This window comes from Crassostrea angulata, chromosome 9, assembly GCF_025612915.1.
Source record: "Crassostrea angulata isolate pt1a10 chromosome 9, ASM2561291v2, whole genome shotgun sequence".
NCBI lineage: Eukaryota > Metazoa > Mollusca > Bivalvia > Ostreida > Ostreidae > Magallana > Magallana angulata.
Window position 1 is genome coordinate 29,016,538 of NC_069119.1, and position 11,595 is coordinate 29,028,132.

An 11,595-nucleotide genomic window follows, 5' to 3' on the forward strand; every position below is an offset into this window, starting at 1 on the left:
TTGACCATCTAACAGGAACAATTTGAGTTTGTAATCGTGGAATATTCTACTTAATATGAAAACCAATACAAAACTTTACATCCTATTTCTTTTAATTGATTCCTGATTTTCAGGAACAAGAAAGGAATAATTGTTATAAACAAAATACTTTCCTATATCATTTCTAAACTTTTAATCAAGAAGTTAGTTTCAGTAAACAAAAATGAATAGTGCAGAGATTTTATGCTATTTGTTTGTGACATTCCTTCGGAATTTTGAAGTTCTGTGGCAGGTAAGTAATCATAATGCTCCGCGTGCTTGAATTTCTAGATTTTAAATGCAATATAAACATAATATAAATTGATCATTGTTTAAGTTTAAACGGAACATCTTGTTGTGATGGGTACCATTGGGACGAAACACAAAAGAGTTGTAAACGTAAGTGATACTGCTACTTGAATAGAATTACTTATTATCTTCTACAAGGCAATGTATATGTGTATTGCATTTATTTAATATATTTATAATTTTAGCATGTAGGGTTGGTTACTTTGGAACAAACTGTGACATCAAGTGTATCTACCCTTCATATGGAAACGACTGTCCGTCAATCTGCAACTGTAAAGAGACACACTGTGACAATGTAAAAGGCTGCAACAATTTAACAAGGAAAACAGTAGCAAACATCTGTAGTGGGTATATATCTTATTTCACATTAAATTCACATTTGTAATTAAATATAAGCTTATATAAAACCTCTTCCCATATTTAATCAAAATTAATGATAATGATGAAACACTATATTTTTATAGATCTTAACGAGAAATAAATTTATATGATTTAGGATGTATATTTAGTCTTGTTAACTAACAATAAAGACCGAAACCGGTGTAATTGTTGTATTCCAAAATAAAAAGAGTTATCGTTCTTTGTACAATAACGAATGTTTGAATTTTCGTTTGAGATACTTGTTATAACAATACATAATACATTATTAATGAGTATCTTTGCATGTGATAAATTAAATATATTTTTTTAATTTTAATGTTTTTTGCTAAGACAATCAGGCGCTTAAACGTGTTGTAAAGGCTTCAGGTGGAATGAAGAGCGGACACAATGTATACGTAAGTTAACTTACATTATTTTAAAATATACATTGTACCAAATATATATAAAAAATGTTCATAGTATTCTAATTCGTTTAAAGTAAAATTCAGTGCTTTCCTAATTTATACTACTTCAGCCTGTGACAAGGGGTACACTGGGTACAACTGTGAGGTCGTTTGTCCTTTCCCTTCGTATGGTTTAGACTGTCAGTAAATATGTACATGTACAGAGACATCCTGCGATCCCATGTACGGATGTAGAGGACCATCAACAGGTATCAAAATGTATACTCTAATAGTATTTATCATTTATCTAAATGTTATATAGCCTGTAAACAGGGGTACACAGGACAAAATTGTTAGATCGTTTGCCCTTCATATGGTCTAGACTGTCAATTGTCAATGTGTAACTGTTCACAGACAAACTGCAATCGTGCGGACGGGTGTAAGGGACGTTCAATAAAATATGGTATAATTTTAAAACGACCCATAGTAAATGTATTGGTCAGAGCTTAATTATCCTATATATCGAAAAGGCATATTGTTCTGGGTTAAGTTTGCGCACTCGTTTTCATACTTCATTGATAAAAAACTACAAAAGACAAACGAATGTTGTTACAATACATATACATACACAGACATAATAACAACTAGACGCTCGTTGTGAGCAACGAAAGGTCTTCCGTTTGGGTGCACAATAAAGGAAACTATAGTGATAATTGTTCTTTTCTTCTTAAGTTCAATAAAAACTTCAAGAGTAATATAATTATACATAAATTATACTTTCAAAAGTCGCTATTATTCTAATCTTTGATAAACTTATATTTGAAATAAGTAAAACCTTTTATTTCAAACATAAAATCATAAATCTTAACGCAATTAAGGACGAACAATATTCGGCACTCGGGGACATAACCCGGGTCCGCCACTCTAACGACTGAGCTACGTGGATTTTCGCTTCAGGACTAAGGAGCCCAAAATCTCGAAGATGCGTAGATCGATTTTAAAACAAATTTCATATTTAAAAGTTTGAAGAGAGTCTCTCTCGAATAAAAGCTTTAAAAAACAAGTAAAATAAATGAAAAATTAAGGTTTTTTCATTTCCTTTCGGTGACGACAGAAAGTGTTGGCGGGCGTTTAGATATGTGAAAGACACTGCGGCTGGAGACTCTCTGCCATCCATGAAAATTAAAAAAATTTAATCATTCAGAATTCTTTAGAAAAATAAGCCACAAACAAAAACATTAAATCTTTAATATCTCCGGACCGGAGGTGACGATCAAAAACATGATCGACAATTTTCTTACAAATTTTGTCTAGAGTAAGTTCTAAAAGTTTCATGAAAATTGGCTGAAGCATTTTTGAGAAAACGTGACAGAAAAAATAATAAAAGAGGAAAAGAAAAAAAAAGCAACAACAATTCCGTTTCAACGGAAAACCTTAATGACAATAATGCAAATCCATACATTTCCGTATATACATGTATTAATGACTCAAAAATGCTTTCCATAGATTTTAGTTTCGTCAGCAAACACGTATTTTGCAAACCCTTCCAAAAAAACTACATTGACATTTACTTATACATCGTTAATCTGCCAAGAACTTATACTGTATGAGAAACCATAAATTTTATTAATTCTCTTTATTCTGCAACCATTGGGAAATATTTGTTCGTGTTGAAGTCGTCTCTTACTCACTTTTAGAGCATATTAAGCTCAAACTACGACGTCACAAACTTCCTGTAGATAATTTTAGCAGTCGCCTCATGGAATGTTTCTGCTTACCAGTAATACTTACCTGGACTTTTACCTTGTTTATGCATATGTTTATGTCTAAATGAGTATGATGCAACATCGTGTTCCAGGTTTCACCTTGTCATATGTACATGTCATACTTTCTACATTCTACAATATGCTGCATAGATAAAGAGTGTAAAATAACAGGTAGCGATTAAGTGTGTTTTAATACAACGAACCATCTTTTTGTACCGAAATATTATTTTTTACCGATGAACTTAAGATGTACTCAAACGTTGCATAACGTTTTGAGGCTTTACGTCGAGTAGTGGTTACATTTGCATTTACTAATTATGATGATGAATTCCAAATTTAAAGATTTTCTTTATCAAGGCAACTAACGTGTTTGTCAAAACAAATTTAAAATTTGAATAAAGCACCCACACAGTTAAAAAAAAGTTTTAAAACTGTTTAATCAAGTTTATAAAATTAAATATATTGTAACGTGTTTTGGGTTCGGTGATTGAGACCAGTCTGGGGAATGTGTTTATTTAATAATCATATATGAATACCGACATGAAACTATCACAAAAACTACGAGTCAATATATACAGATATAGTTGTAAGAATGACCTATCCTTAAGCATGCAACACAAATAATTCACAAATAATTGAAAAGGGATGAGGCTTGATGATATGTGGGTTATAACCCGGGGCTCTATCCGAGGCACAGGTCTCAGCCTCGATACCTGCGAGATCTGTCCTGATAAGGCTCTATGCCTATATCACAAGTACAGGGCTGTATCTCTGCAGCCGACACAAGCTGCAGCCAGGTACACTCAGTTAATAAAATACGAGTAAATATTAACGCGCTATTTAAAGATTAACCCAATACGAACACTGTGCAGTCGTATTAACGTACCTACTCCTTTCACAGCCGAACACAGAGTCAGCTCTTCTCTCGAGTGTGCTCTTATATATAGTAGTGTCATCCGGACTATCCTCGCACATTACCATTAGCATCAAAGATAACACCAGTATGATATAAAAATTATCTGAACCTCAAACCCGATCATTTGTTACATAACCCACGCCTCATTGCTTCATGCGTCCTCGCATGACAAAACGATAACATAGATATATAAATATATATATATTTTTTTTTATTATTTTTTTTTTAATCTAAAAAGGATGACGTATCGAACATGAATAATGTACAGAATGAGTGATGGATGTATAGCACCTTCTTGGGGATGAACATGAATAAGCATACATACACATGCAAATAACAAAAAATGTAAAATGAAACAAAATGTTCGACAAACACAGTACAGCTACAATATCTAATTGTTTTATTGAACAATTTATTCTGTCACATAATCTCTCATCCAGACTGGAGCACGTCTGTTGCGCTTGGACTCAAATTCCCCAGCTAGTTCATCTGTAACCTCTACTTTTGACTGACGCTCATCAATAACCTCTGACTCAAACTGAACATCAAGTTGGCTTTCCGTGCTGCTCTCCAGAGGGGCCTGTAATTCGTTCTCTCCTTTCAGAATCTGAGCTTTGCACGTTTTCAAGCGGTCACAATGTATAACCTGGTCTTTACCATTCCGACCACAGTTAACTTTATACAAAACTTCCGATAGTTTGGTGAGTATCTTGAACGGTCCCCGCCAGTATGACGTGAACTTCGGTGAGCATCCAACTTTGCGCTGGGGGAAGTATACGTATACATTTTCTCCTTCCTTGAACTTCTCATAGGACATTTTCATGTCATGATAATGTTTCTGACGAAACATTGCACCTTCTGCATGACGTCTGACAAAGGCGTGTGCTCTCTCCATCCGATCTTGCATTATCCAAACCCATTCACTTCTAGGTACTTCTTTCCAAGACGAAGGCATATCATACATGATATCTAAAGGTGTAGCGACCTCCCTTCCTAACATGAGCATGTTAGGACTATAGCCAGTGGATTCATGTTGAGACGCTCTATAAGCCATCATCACAAACGGAATGCTTTCATCCCAGTCTCGATGATTCTCATCCACTTAGGCGCTCAGCATAGTGGCTAATGTTTTGTTGAACCGTTCCACCATACCATCTGACTGCGGATGATATGGTGTGGTTCTTGTCTTGCGGATCTGGAGAAGCTTACATACCTCAGTGAAGAGAATGCTCTCGTATTGTCTTCCCTGATCTGAATGAATTGTCGCTGGACATCCAAGCCTACAGATTACTTCATTAGTGACAATCTTAGCTACGGTTTGTGCTTCCATATTTCGCATCGGAAATGCCTCGGTCCATTTTGTGAAGTAATCTGAGATAACGATAATGCATCGATTTCCATTTTCTGTCTCAGGAAATTCGCCAAGAATGTCTGTAGCTATCCTCTCTAAAGGGTAGCCTACCTGTAAAGGCTGCATAGGGGCTCTTTTTGTTTTGAGAGGAGCTTTCCTTCTGGAGCACACACCACAGCCTGAGATATAGCTCCTTACATCACTCTGTAGCCCTGGCCAGTAATAGTTCTGCCTGATTTTATTCAAGGTTTTTGTCACCCCTAAGTGAGCAGAAGTTTTTGCATCATGCATCTGCTGTAAGATATATCTTCGTTGGGATAAAGGAACAACTATCTGATATGATGTCATGTTACTGTCCTCGACTTCCCACATCCTGCATAGAAAGTTATCCTTAAGGGTTAGCCTGCTCCACTGTGCCCAAAGTGACTTAACTACATAGCTCTCAGAGGATATATCACTATATTCAGGACGTGTCTTATCTTGCAACCAAGACTTAACAAGTCTTATGTCCCTACATTCATCTTGCAATGTAGCTAAATCTGATTCACTATTTTCTCTTATTTTGTCCTCGATTATTCTAACATGTCCTTCAGACACCTCTGACTTGAAATGCGTCCTGGCATTCGTCAGTCCACTTGAATGGAACAGACGCCTCTGTAAGTTTATGTAAGGATTGAGCGATTCGGGCAAAGTTAGGGATATATTTTCTGTAATAACTGGAAAGACCGATAAAAGAGCGCACCTGTGTCTTGTTTGCTGGCTCTGGCCAATGTTTAACAATCTCTACCTTCTCAGGATCAGTCTCGATCCCCTGTTCCGAGATGATATGCCCCAAGTATTTCACCTGTCGAGCAAACAACGAACACTTTCTTGCCTTCAGCTTCAGTCCAGCCGCAAGAAGCTTTTCGAACACAAGTTCTAAATTTTGCAGCATGTCATCGAATGTCTTTCCATAAACGATTATATCATCAAGATATATAAGACAAATCTGCCATTGTAAGCCAGCCAGCACAGTCTCCATCAATCGTTCAAACGTGGCTGGGGCATTGCACAACCCGAACGGCATTACGTTGAACTCATATAGACCCTGTCGGGTGACAAATGCCGTCTTTTTCCTATCCTCTGGATCTAGCTCTACCTGCCAATACCCAGCATTCAGGTCCAAAGTACTGAACCATTTGGCGCCTCGTAGTTGATGCAGAGACTCGTCAATACGAGGTAATGGGTAGGCATCCTTCGTTGTTATACTATTTAGACGTCTGTAATCGACACAGAACCTTGTGGATCCGTCTTTCTTCTTTAAAAGCACGATTGCTGCTGACCAGGGGCTCTGAGAAGGTTCTATGATGCCTCTTCTTAGCATGTCAGATACGTGATTTTGTACCTCTTCTTGCATATGAAACGGCAGACGCCTGGGTGCTTGTTTAATTGGTGCATTGACACCAGTCTCTATCTTGTGTCTGACCTTGGCGGTTCGGCCTACATCTTCATCTGTCTCTGAAAATAGAGCTGCGTACTTCAAAAGAAGAGCCTTTGCTTTCATGACATCATCTTTATCTATATGACTTGTGCTGCTAATGAATGGCTCTTGCAAATGAGCTGGCAATTCTCTGTTCACATCCAAGTCTCTATTTCCCTCTGACACCAAAGAAAGGACCTCATCAACAGCATGTAACTTCCCAACAACAGTACCTGGGTAGATGGTCTTGCTATCATCCGAAATATTCATGATACGGAGCGGAATAGTGTCCTGTCTACGGACAAGTGTTTTAGCCAGCATACATGAATTCTGAAACTTTTCAGAGGGTTCTATCAGTCCAGCTTTGGTTGGAAGTCCTCCATCAGAACTTGCACGTATTTGCCCTTCGACTACCAGTTCTGATCTAGGCGGTACAGTCACTCGGTGAATAATGGCCACCTTATAATAGCTCGCTGACCCCTCAAGCTGAATCGGGTGTTCGATACCAGATATTGATATCTGATGCATCCTCATGTTAATGACGGCCTCATGCCTCACTAGGAAATCTAGTCCAAGTATCCCATCTACTGTCAAGTCTGCGACAATCATTTCTTGCTGTAGGGCAATGCCATTCAATGTAAAATCTACTGGAGTTCGCCCAAGCACTCGTAGGACTGAACCAGTAGCTGATAGTACATCCCTTTCTACCTCAGTCAACGCGTGATTTGCATCTCTTTTAATGTTCTCATAACAAATTGTGGATAGCAATGATACAGTAGCACCTGTATCAACCAATAGGTAAGCATCCATCCCATGTATGCGAGCAGTGACATAAACCCCTTTCTCGTTTATAGAGTGTACTACTCTTGAATACTGATCACTAGAACATTGATTTTTCTGGAAACTTGTACCAGTTTTGGGATTTGTTTCTCTTGTACTATTAACTTGTGTTAATTTGTCATCAGACCCCTTATTCAATTGTGGGCAATCTTTTCTCAGATGCTCGTCGGATCCACATTTATAACATTTCCTCGTCCGGTTACTATCCCTTGCATGTGTCTCCGGGCGAGGCATGCGTCTCTGGCTTTGAGACTGAAACTTCCATTGTTTCAAATCTCTCATATCGCGCTGTAACGACCGCATGTTTTTCTCGACGGTCTCTATAAAATTATCGAGTTTTGAAGCTTTGGACGAGTCTTCAGTTTTTTCACTCATTGTCCGGACAGCATCTGTGTGGCGATTCTCTGCCCTATAATATGCTTCCAGCTCAACAGCTCTCTGTATTGCGTCATTCAAGTTTATGGGTCTAGCCGGTTTTATCTTAAGACGCATTTCCGAGTTATGTAGCCCATCTAAGAACTGTTCAGTATCTAGTATTTCCCGAACATCATTGGGGGCTGTCGGGTAAGCTAAATTCACGAGCCTCCTTATGTCCTGTCCCATCTCCGGTAAACTTTCAGAAGTCTTTTGTCTCCTTTCCCTCAGCTGTGCTCTGTATAGCTCAGTTTGATTCATAGGGGCGAATCTATCTTGCAAGGCCTTCACTAATTTCCTATAGTTCTGTCTCTCGTCTCTGGGCTGATTTCCTAACACACCTTGTGCTAGTCCCCTCAGGGATGCAGCCAAATATAGCCCTTTCTCAGTCTCTGTCCAGTCATTCAAAAGACAGACTGATTCAAAATGGGACAGATAATCATTCCATAAACCGGATCCGTCGTATGTTGCAGGTTTTACAAAGTTCCGAGATCGGACCGGTCCAGGATTCGTATTACTTGTTCTTGGGTTTGCGTTGTTCTGCACTGGCGGCCGGTCACTAGGTACAGGATCCTCATCATCACACATGCACACATCTCCAGACACATAGCCACTCACACTGTCTCTCCGTCTCACGTACGGGGTACTGGTACTCATGCCTGGTCTGGGTCTCTGGCCTCGGCCTGGAGAATTCGTAACCCGTAGAGAGTCATGTATCTCTCTACTGAGCCGATTTATTTCCCCCTCTGAATATTCTACATCGGCGTGTAAATCGCGCACGCTCATAATTAATATTATAGTAACAATTTGTAGAAAACAATTGACTGATCAAAATCCCACCGCTGCCACCAATTTTGTAACGTGTTTTGGGTTCGGTGATTGAGACCAGTCTGGGGAATGTGTTTATTTAATAATCATATATGAATACCGACATGAAACTATCACAAAAACTACGAGTCAATATATACAGATATAGTTGTAAGAATGACCTATCCTTAAGCATGCAACACAAATAATTCACAAATTATTGAAAAGGGATGAGGCTTGATGATATGTGGGTTATAACCCGGGGCTCTATCCGAGGCACAGGTCTCAGCCTCGATACCTGCGAGATCTGTCCTGATAAGGCTCTATGCCTATATCACAAGTACAGGGCTGTATCTCTGCAGCCGACACAAGCTGCAGCCAGGTACACTCAGTTAATAAAATACGAGTAAATATTAACGCGCTATTTAAAGATTAACCCAATACGAACACTGTGCAGTCGTATTAACGTACCTACTCCTTTCACAGCCGAACACAGAGTCAGCTCTTCTCTCGAGTGTGCTCTTATATATAGTAGTGTCATCCGGACTATCCTCGCACATTACCATTAGCATCAAAGATAACACCAGTATGATATAAAAATTATCTGAACCTCAAACCCGATCATTTGTTACAATATAACAAAAAATGGTTATTTCATAGTTTCCTTCTTTACTTAAATAATAATCTAGGGATTTCAGTATATGATTTTATTCATCCTCAACTCGCCAAAGGCAAACTGTGCTTAGATATCAAAATGTTATAGTTTTTTTATATTTGTATAGAAACGCAGATGCCAGATAACTTCACAAAAGCTGTTGAGAGAGAACTTTACCAACAAGTCTCGACAGATAAGAAGCAGTCAACATTAATGATAGGAATTGGTGCTCTTGCAGCAGTGGCTTTGTTCATTGTTCTTGCTATTTTCTTTACCTACCGACTGGAAAACACCAATAAAGAAAACGAATCTAACATTTACTATAGCATCAAATGATGACAATATTCCGAAAAGTGCTTTGCCAAAAATGATATGTATTGTAGTTCTTCACTTATGTCTTTCGTCATCTTATTGCTAATACATGCATGATTTATTCATATTTTTTGAAGTAAATTTATATTGGTGGACTAATGAATCATGCTTGCTTGCTATTGTACCAGAATCAATAAAAAAAACACCAAAAACAAATGTGATAATTCTTCTTTCATTGCATGCTAAGGTAATGCCATTCAAGCAAGTTTGTGCCAAGAGACGAAAACGATGCAACAAAACATTGTGTAACATCACACATCTTTACATTTTTCAGCATTCAGTTTTACTCCTTTAAAACATCTTTAAGTTAACAATGCTTCTGCTTATAAACGTTTATAAAGTTTATACGTTCAAGACATGCTTTTTAATTTTTTGAATTATTCATTTTGAAAATTGATAGGTTTGCATCTAACAAACATTTTCAATGCAACACCTCTGCCTTATATATTTTTTAATTTTTTCAGCAGTCATTCATGAGGAAACTGCCTGCACTGCATACACATATGATTCATCAAATCAGACCTAACCAAGATTGTGTTTAGAAAAAAAATCATAATGTCCAACCAATGGGTCAAACACCTAAATCGAACTGCATCCCCAATTGATATTTAGAATAAAAGAGAACACAATGCAACAAGATATACTTTAGATTTTATTAGTGTTTAAAAGCTGTAAACGTTGATGTGTATCACTATAATTGTATCTCCTAAGAAGTGACGCGTGTTCGACGTTGATAAAATTAATCGATCCTTGGAAAAAAGACAAAAATAGTACTTTAAAATTTATTAAAAGTTTTGTCCAAAGGCGGATCAAAAAATGTTCCCCATTGCTGAATGCGTTTAATAAAAGCTGAGCTCGGACAATGAGAGCTTTATTGGTTTATTTTTTGTCAAAACTACATGTACATGTACCATATGATGGTAACAATATAGAATTGCTTAACACCGCTAATACAGGTATTGAAGGCACAGACACAATTTACTCAGAGATGATTACATAAAAACCCTAGGCTTTTTAAAATAAAGTTTTATAATATTGTTAATGTTCCTCATACGGAAAGAAATTTAAAGACTTATTTATTAATTTTCCCCCTTAAAATACATGGTTTTTACTAAAAATATGTAATGTTTTCTTACATTATATGATTTAAATCACAATCAGTTTATCATTATAAACAACTAACATTTATAGTTATTGATAGAAAACAGATTCAAATATAAATAATTGCAATAATGTAGGAACCAATTTCTATCTTAATCTTATTATAAGTGTTGTTGAAACATTCAATAATAGATTAGGTGAATACAGGAAACCTGTAAAAAACTTATAATTGCTTTGAAAAATAATAAAGGCAGCGTCTATAATAAAATTGTATTAATATTAATTTTTTATATTAATTTCACTTTATTATATTAAACAATTTTACACTCCCTGATTCGTAAACAAGGAAATATGACCAGAAATTATAATATTTTGTTTACAATTGTTTCAAAGAAGTAAGCGAACTTGGCTATTTTCAAATCATTTCGTCCGTAAAATATGCAGCATATAATTTTTAATTAAGCTTGCAAATTTATTAAACATAAAATAACTGCCATTAAAAAGCAATACACAGCTTTAGTTTATGATATTGAAAATATTGAAAGTATAAGTAATGCAGATATATTTTTCAGAATAAAAGACCACATATTTTTAGACACTTTACTAATGGAAATAAGAGGAAAAACAATTATATCATATGCAACATTTAAAAACAAACTCCAAAATGAAACTGAGAAAAAGTTAGAGAATGAAATTAAATTATTAGAACAAAATGCTGACAATGAATCAATAAAACTAATTGAGGAAAAACAAACTGAGTTCATAAATATTAGAAACCGCATACTAAGAGGAAAGTACATGAGGTCAAGAGTTAAATGGATAG

The 11,595-nt window shown here is 36.5% G+C and overlaps 1 pseudogene; it reads left to right on the forward strand.

The window, feature by feature from the left end:
• Nucleotides 1-202: 202 nt before the first annotated feature.
• Nucleotides 203-9,635, forward strand: LOC128164145 (protein draper-like; annotated as a pseudogene).
• Nucleotides 9,636-11,595: the final 1,960 nt, after the last annotated feature.